Raw genomic sequence first — 14037 nt, 5'->3', positions numbered from 1 at the left:
TGTAGTGATGACATCACGTGATCTTCTTCAGCAGATGGAGCGTGCCCAACGCTCATGGAAATGCACAATGTTAAAATCTGAGCGCTTAAAGAGATTGCTTTGTCATATTCATGTCTTCCCTGGTGTGTCAAACATGGCCATTCAAACTGTGTGTCCCTTAGTTCATAAGTGTTAAAGGAGCACTCTGTAGTTTTGGTGATTACCTTTTGATCAGAAGAGGAAGATATTTGTTAAAGGATTTCTTTTTATGCCTTAACAAACTAAATAAACAAACTCTCTTGTTTTCATGACTGAATAAGGAAAACTGACCTTAAAGGACAACACAGTGTCATACTGTTTCACTTTGTTCATATGTGGCGGACCCTGCCACCTTTCTAGCTTCAAACAGTGCGCTGGGCAGCTTGTTTAATCAGTTATGGAAAAATTATTATGTCTGTGTTTGTATGACTGATTCATGTTAATATTGTGTCGTTCACAAATAAAGAGCCCAGACAGAACAGGCTTACAGGACACCAAACAGACCACAGACCAGAGCAGCAACATATGGACTACAAATGGCACTGAACAAATAAACCATCTTGACGTTTTCTCCAAGCTTTCAGAAAATAAAAGTAGCCAATTTATAAACATTCAAATCAAACAACCGTTCAATTCTTCTGTAAGCGTCCGTGCGCCACAATATTTCTAGATGTTGTACAGACATTTCATTCAGTGAGGGAATTCTTAACCCATCAAAATAAGGACAACTTCTTCTCACACATTCACATTATTCACATGACCTGTTGTTCTGTTTCTAAATCTGCCAACTTCTTAGGGCCAGAGGAAAGATTCCTGTTCTCAGCTGTGCAACCAAAGACCTCTGACTCCTCGATACATGTTGTAACATATGGTTCGGTGCCAAACTCGTGCTTGATTTAAAAATAGGTCTGTAATTTTGGTTTTAACAAAATAGCATTTGATCCTTTTTCTTTAAATCTAGCGAGTGCCCCTTTAAGAAAATGATTGTAAACTGAATTGTTTTAAAACAACTGTATTCCCACAAAGTCAAAAGATGTTTAGTATCATGTAATTGTATTTCTATAGTTCTCAGTTTGTCAAAGTTTCACAACTGTTCTCCACAGGGGACATGTCGTGCATGCATGTTCATCATACGTGATCATATAGGTGATGCTATCAGAGCTGATTCGTACTTTAGGACACAGGGACGAGCTACAAATCCTCACAATAGTGAGTCTTCACAAATAATTTTTAATTGATCCTCAAAATAGCTTCAAACCAATCTCATTGCCTCCTCATCTGTTGATTCTTGAGAATCTGGATCATTTTCAGAACCACTTCTTCCTCCACCACTTCTCCAGGTTCGATATTTTCATCCTCACCAGGGCCTCGATCCAAAATTAGATCAAGTGCTTCATTCACAGTTAGTCACTTGCACATTGTGGTGCTACCACAGAATGGCACGTGTGCAGACAGAGAAGTCTTATTTATAGACCAAAGGAAGAGAACTAATCAGTACAGTTGTGTTGGATATAGTGTGTGAGGAGAATGTGTCTGAACTGTAGCTGCAGATCTATATGTCTGTATTTGTACATTCTACATGCAGGACCGCCGATGTGTGTAGCCAACACTTAGCATGTAAACCATTTCAACTTTTTTTTGCAGAAAAATAGCTTCACAGTTAATTGTTTGCTCTAATAAATAGCCTCCCTGTGGCATAACACATCGATCATGGCATCTCTGACACAATGGCGGTTATTGATTGAATGTGTTTGGCTCTGCCACGAGTACCTCACATCCATTTACTTCCTCCGTAGCATGGAAATGCACCATAACTGGGCTAATGTAAAAAATATCATGTTATGCTTTTAGTGCCAAAACCTGTAGAATTGATCTAAATATGTTTTACTCCATAGATGAAAAAGGACCCAGACTCTAACGTAACCAGGATGGAGAGTATATGTCCCACTCATGCTCAGAATGTAGATTTAGTGTACTGTGCTGCGTTATAGAGCTGCTACAGTACTCTAATTACGCCCCATACCATCCTGAGCTTATCCACTACTATTATTTCTATTTTTAATGTCCGTCTTTGAAACAGTCCACAATGTTTGATATGTAAATGTAGCTGTGAAATGAGCTGTTTGAAAGAACGGCCGTTTGCGCTGATTGTCTGACAGCTCACTGTGAACTAATCATGCTAATCCTGACGATGGTGTTTAAGTGAAGCTGAGCGCTTGAGACTGTTTTTTGGAGTAACTTTATTCTTATATCATGTTTTAAAGGCCCTAAGATGTTTATTAGCATTTCAAGAATGTCCCAGGAGCACTGACAGGTCTGTGGTGCAGCTAAAGAGCATGTGTGTGTCAGACTGGCAAAACACATTTTTAGGTCCTTGTTCTGGATTGCGAGTTTTGCAGAAAGGTCACGCTGCACACAGTGTCTGAAAGATTTAACAATGCAAAAGCCCGCGTTTGGTATATGTTCTGGGCTAGCAGATACATGACACTAATTTCTCGAGGAAGAGGACTCACTCTCTCTGTAGATATGGCCATGGGAAACTTTGTGTTGGAAAGTGGTTGGGACTTAATGCCTACAACATTTTCCGAGTGGTCTTCAGCATATGTGATTTTAGGCAAGGTAACGAGGGGATTGTATGAGGTCAGAGCAGATGATTACGGCAGGAAAAAAAATGTGTAATGTCGCATCAAAATTCATTTAATCTCATTTGTTGGTTAACATTTCATTTTCATTTCAAGTTATTTTTTGAGCACATTTCTTTTTGTTTTAGTCGATTTTACACGAAAATGAAAGCTTAATGTTGAGTATCATATTACATTTCCTCCCAAAGATACCTCAAATTCCCCTTAAATGCTACACTGGACCTTTATGGTGTCTGTATATTCTACCAGGACAGCTTTGACTCAGGGGTAGAGCCAGTGTCTTGATATCGGAAGGTCGCTGGACCGATTCCCCTGGTTTGCATGTCGAAGTGTCCTTGCTCAAGATTTTGAACCCCAAAACTGCTCCTGATGTGCTGATCAGCACCTTGTACGGTAGCCACTACCATCAGTGTATGAAGGTATGTATGAATTACTAAGTCGCTTTGGACAAATACGTCTGCTAAATGCCCTTAAATGTAAAATGTACCAAAACTGCTTGTTGGATGTTAGAACAACATCTGAAACCCCCCCATTCACAACTTTACAATATGGATAAGCAGGGTTTTTTTTCATCTTTAAACATTTCAGCCACTTTTTGTGTGTACAAATGAGCACAACGCTCGAATTTCTTGGAGAGGCCGCATGGAAATATCCGCCTTTATCCTCACACTCAAATTATTATCGCGTCACCCCTCAGTGTGATGACAGGCTCTTCACCGTGCCTTCAAGTGTGGCTCTTTGCAACAGCTATAAACAATTTTGTCCTCTGAAGTGGTCGGACAACACAGAGTATGTCTTTTGGAGTGCAGCCGGCCTTCAGTCTCTCCGTCTGGGTCTCACATGACAGTTCGCTGCCTCTTGTGCCGCATGTGGTGATTGAATGTCTGATTTTGAGGAGGCTCTGAAGAGCAACTTCCCGCGCTGATTTAGCAGCAAAACATGACTTATGGACTGCTGAAGAGACATCTCATCAGAACATCAGGAATACCTGTAGTGCTAGTTATTCATCAAGACTGTTTGGGGCGAGCTGTTGAGCTGTGACACTCTGCTTGCGGTGCTCAAAGTGCCCAAAAAAAACACGCTCGAAAAGCAGAACAGCAAATGCTCTTTCCAGAAATCATGACCCGGTTACTCAAAATAATCCTCAGACCTTGTTGCGAGTAGTTGTGAGTAGTTTCCTGCTGAACTAACCGCGCGGATCAAGCCAAACTCACAAATCTCACTTCTTGAAAAGTTTTTTTTTTTTTTTTTTTTTGGGGCTCCCATCACCAAAAGAAGTGCGAAATACAGCTGAAATATTTATTACATGGTGAAGGCAGGTTTCTACAAATGTGTTGCTGTTTTATTTATAAGCCGGTACCTCATTTTAAATCGTCAAATGTGCCATTAAGCTTCCTGCCCCTCCCCGTTTGTGTAGCGCCTCATGGTGACAGTATTTGTCCCAATTTATGATGCGATTTGACGTGCATTAAATGAAATATACAAGTCGTCACGAAGGCTGGTTTGCTCATCTAACGGAGATCATAAAACACAGTGGTAGACTGTGACAAAAAACAATGGACGGATTATGCAGCTGTGCCACACGTCACATTTAATTGACGTTTCCTTTAGTACACGGCTCCGAGGGACGGGCGCCTCGTTTTGTTAAACGCCTGTTGCCTCGACTCCTTTCTCTTCGTGTCTCTTCCTCGCCTCCTCCGCTCGCATCTCATGTGGGAGGGACCCAGATGTAAGGAGAGGAGGCGAGGAAAGGAGTCGAGGAGGTACACACCGAGAGATAAGAAGAGGGGAGAATGTCAAGTCTGCAGAGGAGGTCGCCTCGCACACAAAAGCAATCTAGGTGAACAAAAAGCAAAGCAGGTATGGAAACTACATATTCTTACAATTTGGGGGTGAACTGTCCCTTTAATGTTTTTTGCATCTACAGCTAGTGTTGCTGGATGATGAATTCATCCCTTTAAGCCTGTGCTGACACTCAGCACAGTGTCTCTCTGTTGATCCAGCCGACAGACTCTCTGAGGGAGGTAAAGGTGGCTGCAGCGGAGGGGCGGCTGATGAAAACAGTCCATCATTTGGTTACATTAGCAGCAGCAGACTTGTTTATTTTTGTGATTTTCATTTTTATTTTATTTTTTTGTTCCATTTGCATTATGCGGCCCCCCACTGAACTAAACCAAATATCACCAATCAATGAATTTTAAGTGGCTGCTGTCAAATGGAGCCAGAGAGGGAGGCTGATGTATTCTCACAGCAGTGTGTTTTATTCAAAGTGAAATTAAATTGCAAAAATGTCATGTTTTCTTAACAAATGCTCACATAGCGACAGATCGCTGGTTGGACTGCAGACTTGACACACACTCTTCGGTTTGGCACGCTGATCATTGATTTATACATGTTTCCCCTAATGCTGCAAACCTGTTTGCATTCGGTAACTCAATCATGCATTTCAAGTTCGTTTGATATAAAATATAGATTATGCATTCATTTATCTTAAATCCTGACTTTATCTTTACCTGTTGTGTGTGTGTGTGTGGTGTGTGTGTGTGTGTCCCTGCTTACACAGAAAACCTGCCTCAAGACCGTCTTTCAGATGCGATCTAGTACTTTCCCGAACTGAACCTCGATAATTCATCAAAGCACGAGTCAAGGCAAATCCAGAGGACCTTTCCGTTGTCGCCTACGCGGTGCCAAGGTGCCAGGAGGTTGACGTTCTGCGAGCCTCAACTTGTTTTTCATCATGTTCCTCTTCAGAGCCACCATGTTTTTCTCCAGGTGTTCCCTGTGGCAGGAAAACTCCATCTGTGTTTATCAAATCTCTACCTGGGAGGAAAAGGGGGAGTGTTTCTCGTGAGCAGATGTACCGCAATCTGTTAATCGTGGCGACTCCGCTGGAAAAAAAGAACCATTGAATTTCTCCCTGAAATGCAAAAAAAAAAAAAAAAAGAAATTCTTAAAAATGTCTTATCATTGGTTTATGATAACTTTGTTTAGGTATTATAGTGAGAGAGGAGAGGAGAAAATGGGAGACATTGCCACTGAGGTATGAAAGCGGTTAGTCACGCTCATTGGAATAAATACAGTCACCTCAATAACTCTTCATTTCACACACGTAAATGCACAGGCGGCCAGATTCCCATCCACACACCTGCGAACACTTTGCAGTTTTGGCCAGAGAAAAATAAAACCTTAGCCCTAAAATGGAACGATTTATGTTTTGATGACTGGATTTTTTGTCCCCCAAAAAGAAAGTATGTCCCGACAATCTGCCAGTTCAATGCCGCATTCATGTGCTGCTTGGAATGTCCCGCTTCCCGTCACTGAAAGTCGTTCTTCTGGCTTAGGCGTGTTCATGTCGCGTCGAGTCTGTTGCGATGTTTTGCATTTTGTCGCTCCGAGCATTGAAACAGCAAATTGACAGCTGTTTCTGGTCGTGAAGTGTCAAGGAAACAGATCATGTCAGCCCTGAAATATACTTCACAAAGATGCATGTCACCATCAAGACATGGTTTACCGTCGTCAGCCATGTTTCAGCATCACAGGACGTCAACGCGCGTGCCAACGTTTTCTCCGACTTTCTGAGTTGCTGCTTTGATTTGACAAGTCACGTGAATTCTGTTTCTCGCAAATGTGTTTCTCCCATTATTCTGTCACCACATGAATGCGCTATAGAATATACAGTTATACAGAGTCTCATTTTACCTCCGCTACCTGTTAGTAAATTGAACTCACATTTTGTCGTCTTCTTTTTATCAATCTTTTTATTGCTTTCGATATGTGCAAACCTAACCTTCTGTGCAATAGATGACGTGTAATCTGACCTTGCCGCAAAACCATACAGTGTATCAATTAATCCAACCAACAACCTGACCTTAACTTGACCGTAAAAACAAGTTGTAACCCTTAAAGGGCCCAAAATGTCCTCCAGGAGGGTCGCCTAGCTAAAAACTAGGAAGAAGAACAGGAGCCTACACACACACACACACACACACACACACACCACACACCACACACCACACACACACACACGAGTGAAAAGAGAGGCTGATCAAGCACTGATCAGGCACCTGATCCTCGATCTATACGGACCAGTGTCTCATTTCCATTTAAATTAAAGGTACTCTGAGTTGGCAGGACTATACAAACTATCACCAATGATGAGGGGAGCAGAAACTTTTCTTGCTCTATAAGAGCTGCAGAATGAGCTCCTTTGATCAATAATAGTTTGTTTTTGTTCTTCCTAATGATCGGACAGATGTTTGCCAAGAATCTATAATTGCCCTTTTTTCTCAGCGGTGGGAAATAAAAAATTCTTTCAAGATGAATCTGAATTATTATCAGGTTCAGACTTTTAAGAAAAACAACGACTTGGTGACTCCAAACGTCTTATAGTACATCTTGGCGCAGCAAGAACACTTTGGATAAAAACTAGTTTAACCTATATATTTTACATTTCTGAAATTAAGGATATGTTTGCACTTTGTTTCTTTAGGTTCAATTTTCAAGCTTATCTTGTGACCACCCTGTGCTTTTGGTACAGCGAGGGTATGGAGAAGATCGTGTTTTGGCTGACCTCGTGGAAATGTTCCTGACGTCTCGTTAATATCTGGTGGTTTTGTGCTGACAAATGTTGCAGTGATGCAGACTATATGCCAAATTCATGATATGTTATCAGGGGGGAACCCACTCTGTACTTCCTTCTTCCTGGCTGCATCCTCCATATGTATCACATTTGATTGGTCACTTTAGTGGATGATGTCCTGCTTTGGTCCAGAAAAAGTTGAGCCAGTTTCATCTTTTTTTTTTCTGATTCGTCCTGCATTTCTTTGTAGGAGTCCTCTGTGTCGACACCCCCACTGTGTTGCCTGACTGCTCCCATGCAAAAGAATAATGAAATGTCCTCCTACACTGTAACTATACACACACACACACACACACACACACACAATGTTCAATTTCATATTATGACAAAGCTGTTCTTAATAGGTTTAGACACAAAAAAAAAAAAACACCTGGGTAGGGTTAGAAAAAGATGATGTCGGCTTTTGAAGTGCTGCCACCACAAACATGTCTGGAAATTGTTCAGACAGCGGGCTTTGGTTTGTCTGAACCCAGCCTATAAGGTGAGCCCAGCCACCCTGATAATGCAACTTATGCTGGTTCCTTGTGTTTCAGATCTCCACTCTTTCAGTGAATAAACAGAGCTCACGGCTGTATGTGAGGATAGCAACGTAGATCAACCGTAAATCAAAAAGCTTTTGTCAGGCTCTGCTTTGCTTTCAGGTGAGAACGACTAAAGATTCTGCGAGTTCATGAGGTCAGGTAAGCTACGGGGCAGATACTGTTCATTTGGGCTTGAGAAAAACCTCTTAGTGTCTACAGAAACAGACTTTCACCGTCTCAAAATGGGGATTAATACATCTGAAATGTTTTTTTTTTATTTCAAATCTGTGGGCGTTTTATCTTTCTGATGGTATTCTTTGGGGGTTGAACGTGTTTTCTTCTTGATCTGCTTTTCTTTGTGTTCTCATTTTTCTTCCTTCACACCAGTCCAACCTTGAAAAACTCCTCTTTTCTTGTTTAATGAATCACAATCACGCCTCTCCTTTGAGCAGGAATCAGCCTGAAACGGTCTTGTCATCTCAGCGAAATCTAAAAATGCATGCATGTAACGTCCTTTGTGCTGTCCATGCTCTCAGTTCATCATTTCTAGCGAGTTAAGGTGAGCAAACATGCCAACAGAAAATTAGCTCCGTGCACAATCCTCATTTTACCTGCCATACTGTACGCTATTTTGTGTACCCATCCTTTAAAATGTCATTTGTGCTGCTTGTTCTCTCGCCACGTAGGTAATGCTTTGATACTGTCATGAAAGAGAATGAAGATCACTTTAGTTTTTTTTTTACCAACGCAGCTCTCGGCAGGTCCAAATCAAGTGACACGATCAAATGAAACCCAATTGAAAAGTAAGCAGCAGTGTTCAAATGGATTATAATTAGCGAGCGCCACAAACCGATCTGACAACAGAGCATGTGAACAGCAGCTGCTGCACACCAAGCAGATCTTTATTCATGAATGGGCGGTGAACGCGCAAACACTCTCTCAGGCAGACATTCCTCCTCTTCGTATTCAAAACAGAGAGTCAGATTTTATGCTTTCATCCAATTAGTTTTCAGATACAGAGCCTCGCTGTTTGTCTAATCTCTTCATAGGCAGCATATGTGACATTTACACAAGAAAACAACTTACCACCGACGCCCCCCCGCCCCCCTACACACAAGCCCTTCTCGCCTGGCTCACAAAGGAGACCACAGAGGCACAGGGGCCGATGATGGGAGGTAAATTCTGCCTGTCTGCTGGACGGTGGCGTGGCGGTGAAATATGGACTTGCTCTTTCCAGGGAGGGCAAATGCCAGACTGTCACACACGCTGCTAAGACAGACAGCAGTGAGCTTTGTTGCAAAGGGTCTGACTTCTACAAAGCCAGTGATGAATGGGGAAAGATTTGGGACAATATTAATGAGCTGTATCGAGCAAGGGAGTCTGCACAACACGGCTGCATCGCTAAAAGAGTTTGATTAAATGGACTTCTTGATGCCAGAATCAATTTGAACCTTTTTCAGTGTTTCGTTTTTTCCCTTCCTCTCTTTTTTCCTCATTTTTTTCACCCTTCAAGTCAGATTTCCTTTCACTTTGCACTCCAAATACAAAAGCTTCTGAACATGTTTCTCGAGACAAGTTGAGGTATTTACACTATTCCTCTTAAGTTTCAGCTCAACGAATGAAAAAGGAATACAAATGAGTTATTATCCATAATGACGGGAGGGTGCACCAAAAATAGGGCATGTCGTGCATGCATTTATTTCCACGTTTGTGTTAGTGTGTGCGTGTGTGTATGTGTGTGTCTGTGCCCTGATTCCGCGTGATCATTCATGACCCAGACTGCAGCTCAGTCACCTTGCCGGCTGTGATGTACGAGACTGTGGCTCATTGAGCACAAACAAGGAGAAGACTTTATGGAGAATTAAGAAAGGCTCGTGCAAATATGATTGATGAGGAGACGATCCGATGAGATGAGATCCGATGAGATGAGGTAGCGCTTTGAAGTCCTCTTTTTTTCTTTTCTTTTTTTTGGAATTAGAAATTGCATCCGAAGCCACTTCATCTTGAAGGGAAAAAAGTTGGGAAAACTTCCACCACGATTATCATATCTTTGATTACTATTCTTTGTCGGGAGAAAGAAGAAATCATCGTCAAACTCTCCTCAACCTCCAGCCGCCTCTCTGTTCATTAGGAATCATGGTTTACAGCGACTGTCTCACAGCGCTTCAGAGCAGTGTGCCCGTGGTTTATGCTTCAGGAGCAGTTGTGTGCAGGTGTCCACCTAATTATAAGCAATTCAGAAACTTTCTGTGCACTTTGTGATAAGAGGTCTCGTCTGGCTCGGGGACCTTTTTTCTTCGGAGTCTGGAAGCTTTTCCCTCCGGAGGCCGTCTGGGAATCAGTCCTTTGTGTCCTCCTTCAGGCTGCTCAACTGGCGAACGGACAGAGCTCATGTCAGTGTGATGCAGCTAAAAACGGCCCCACAAAAACTACTGTGATTTAAGGACGAAACAGGACTCGCGCTCAAGACCTCTGGGTGAAACTGACACGTACAAACGTTTATCTTCCTGTATTTTTCGACGTCAGTTCCATTTGCGTAAGGCAAGGCTATTTCTGGATTCAGGGAGGGTGTTGATGCAAGCAGCGCTTCACGTTGTGCATGGTAAGAGATCTTCATTAGCACCACAGCTGGCAGTGCTGCCTGGCATCTACCTGGAACTGATAATTACGGATATGAATTTTCTAAAAGCAGATTAATGTTCATTTACACTTTCAGCTGCACATCTGAGCTGTCACGCCCTGTGGGGCAAAATGAGCATCACATCCAGAAAGTCCTCTAAAATACAAAAACAAACCTTCTCACAGCACGGTTTGCATTCGTTTTTGTCAGGAGTGTCGACTCACACTCGACTCGTATTTTCTAGTGTGTTAATTCCAGACACAAGCCTTCTCCTGTAGGCACCAACATGTACACAGGCTTTATATTTATCCAGCAATTTTACCAACAGAATTGGACAAAAAAAGTTATTAAACGTATTTAAAACATCTCGGTTTGGCAGTTATCATACTCTCTTATAAGCCTTGTGGAGTAAACTAATTTGGTTGGCTTACCATGACAATCTGTTTTCTCTACGACTAAGGATTCTTACTCAAAGCTCAAATTTCCAAACAGACTTTCATAACTCTTTTAGCTTTATGTGTCTGTCAGCAGAGAAAAAGAGAGGCAAACCCACCCATTATTGGTCAAGTCAAGCTACAATGGGTCACTAGAGAGCTCATTTCCAACTATTTTTCCTCTCAAGTTTAATTGGATGAAATGTAGAAAAGTGGCTAAAAAGCATAAATATTAAGCATGGTTTTCTGTCCACAAATAATACCCTTGAATCCAAATGTAACCTGCAATTCCAGCCCAAACTGTACCCCTTATATAGACAGGGTTGTTACCCGCGAAAAAAAGGATGGCATGGAGCAGTTCTTTAAGATCGATTCACAACATTTGATGACAGAAACACAAAACAATGTGTAACGAAATGGAATAAACCAGAAGGCTTGGTGGAAACAAAGCTCATGTGAGTAAACTGGGAGAAGCATTTTCGGACACCCAGAAAGGTGTTTTCAGTTATCCTGCCTTATTGCTTATAGTCACACACACATATATATATATATATACCCCGCTTGGAATGAATGAAGATTGTACCCATTTCCCGTAAGACAAAAGGCAACTATTAAGGGGTGTTAGTGGGATTTTTATCCAGTTTGAAAGGAATACAACAGGACAGGGAAGAAGATGTCAATCAAGCAGAGTGTGTGCACGCCCACCCAGTGGAAGTCTTATCAGGCAACATGAGGGGAAACACCTGTTTGAGTGTGTCGAGGTGCGTAGTCAAGAAAGACTACCCAGCTAGTGTGACAACATTTACAACTAATGATAAACTGCATACGAAATAAATGTTGTTAGCAAGTAATATTGGATGCAGCCTAATACATCTAGTGACTGGTGTCTCTGTTAGCACATACAGGAGTTTATTTGCATTCATTTTAGATTCGGAACAGAAAACACCTGGTGCTGTTAGGTACACACTCACACGTGCAGAAAATGGTAGCAAAATGAAGGCTGGTGGGTCAACAGATAACCTGGGATTAGGAATCAGCTGACTGTACAGTGTGTCTATAGATCTAATTATGGGGATGGATAGGCTCTGCTACATGTACGCACACAGAATCTGTGATATAATTTATACAATAAATGTATAACAAGATATTTTCAGTATTAAGTTCCTTATAGGACTCACAAGCACAATGATATGAAGTAAATCTTGTCGTGGGATATATGTCACATACATATATAGTACAGAAAGCATTACGAATGTACCTGGCAATGTGTCTGGAGGTCATGCTGAGCCAAGGAGAAGGAGCAAGAAGTCGTACGGAGGCACGGAGGGATGGAGAAAGCTGATTTGCAGAGCGGTAATCAGAAACATAGGCAGACGGGAGATAAATGAGTGGACAATGACTCAGTGAGGAAGGCAATTATTTGGGGGGAGGAACACGCTGAAGGGAGGAGAGATGGGACGAAGAAGAGTGGGCAAGGAGAGGACGACAGACAGAGACAGAGAGAGGCTCGGGGAGAATGAAAACAAAAAAAGAGAGAGGGAGGGATGGATGGAGGGAAGAAGGGGGAGATGAGACGAAAGGAAAAATGCCATCGGTCGCACCCATAAGTCACAGTGTCAGCTAGTGTTCCACATACAGTGTCCGACACTGAATTCTGATGCGCAGCAAACGCCACACACGCATGCAAACATACAGATGGCGAAATGCCAAATGCATGAAAATGATATTGGAGCAAAAAGGAAAAACAAACCCACACATCCCACAATTAGTGTTACAGTTTGGTCCCAAGTCTCTGTGTTTGTGTTACATTTGCTGCCAGGACATGCATGCAAGTTGTTCCCCGCGAACGAAGGCGATCTATTAGCTGTTGTGAGAGAGTTACCGGGCACAGAAGGCCCAAGCACGGCCAGATGGACTAACTGGCTGACTGGCTGGCAGGAAGTAACAGGCTGTACGCTTCTTTTTGATTGGCTTTAATTATGATCTACTGCCGCGCCTCTCAGAGAATTGCTGACTGGGTGATGTGTGTGTATGTGTGTGTGTGTGTGTGTGTGTGTGTGTGTGTGTGTGTGTGTGGACTGTGGCGGATCCAGAGTTTTCTAAGGGAAATGAGGACAGGCTAAGGTGTTAAGCAGGTAAACAAGAGTTTGTGTTGACATGGTGTGCGAGCGGCCATATGGTGAGTCAGCTATCTGAAGTCTCTCAGCAGAGACTTCCTGTTCAACTCTACGGCACGTCCTCAATGTAAATAAGATACTTTTCACAGGCGCATGATTGTCTGGACTCTGGAGCAATGAACAGGCATGCAAATTAAGAGAAGAATTCCGGCTCTGTCTTGCTGTGTTCATATATTCAGCTGACATGACTCGGGCCTTGTCCGCGCATATACACCTACGGATATTTTGGCCTCTCGTTCACACCGAAATCGCAATTAAGGTCCCCAAAATGGAGGGTTTTTTAAAAATACCCTCTAATTTGCAGGTTTCCTCAACACTCCCTTCAAAATGTCAGGTGATGTAGGATAAAGAATGTGTCCACACAGGTGGGAGGTGAAGAAGACTTTGTGATTCAATTAAAAATTGCAGAACAGCCACTAAATGGCACTTGAGGCGAGATTGTTTTTGCAACACTGGTGGAACACTGATAGAAGTCTCTACTTCCCCAGTAGAGACAATGTGATGCGGTGCACTTATGGGTGCGATACTGGGTGCCCTACATGCCAGAAAGAGGAACTTTACAACATAAATACACCGTTTGTTTTGATCGTCTCATCCAAGGCATGTAGAAACAGATGAAAAGATTTAGACTGACATTACTGACCAATAGGTACAATCACAAAACGGGCGGATCAAAATGTCCTCTTTCATCTTTTGTCCTCCTCTTCTCCTTCTTTCTCCTCTTATTCTCTTAAGAGCTCTTTCAAAATTCTTATCCACCTTCGCTTCTCTTTTAGCCCCATCTCCTCTGTCGTCCTTCCTTATTTATGCTCAGCTTGTTCCTCTTCCTCTTTCCCTTTCCTCCTCTTCCTCTCTTGTCCTGCTCCTCTTCCTTCCTTTCCTCCTCTCTCAGAAGGAGCTGCTCTACATTCCGGGCCTCTCCCCCCCCCTTGCCGTCTCTTCTCATCCAACGTTTAATCAGATCAATTCACTATTCCATTCACAGG

Source organism: Sparus aurata, chromosome 11 (assembly GCF_900880675.1).
Source record: "Sparus aurata chromosome 11, fSpaAur1.1, whole genome shotgun sequence".
NCBI lineage: Eukaryota > Metazoa > Chordata > Actinopteri > Spariformes > Sparidae > Sparus > Sparus aurata.
The sequence above is the reverse complement of the archived record's forward strand: the minus strand, read 5'-3'. Positions refer to the sequence as shown.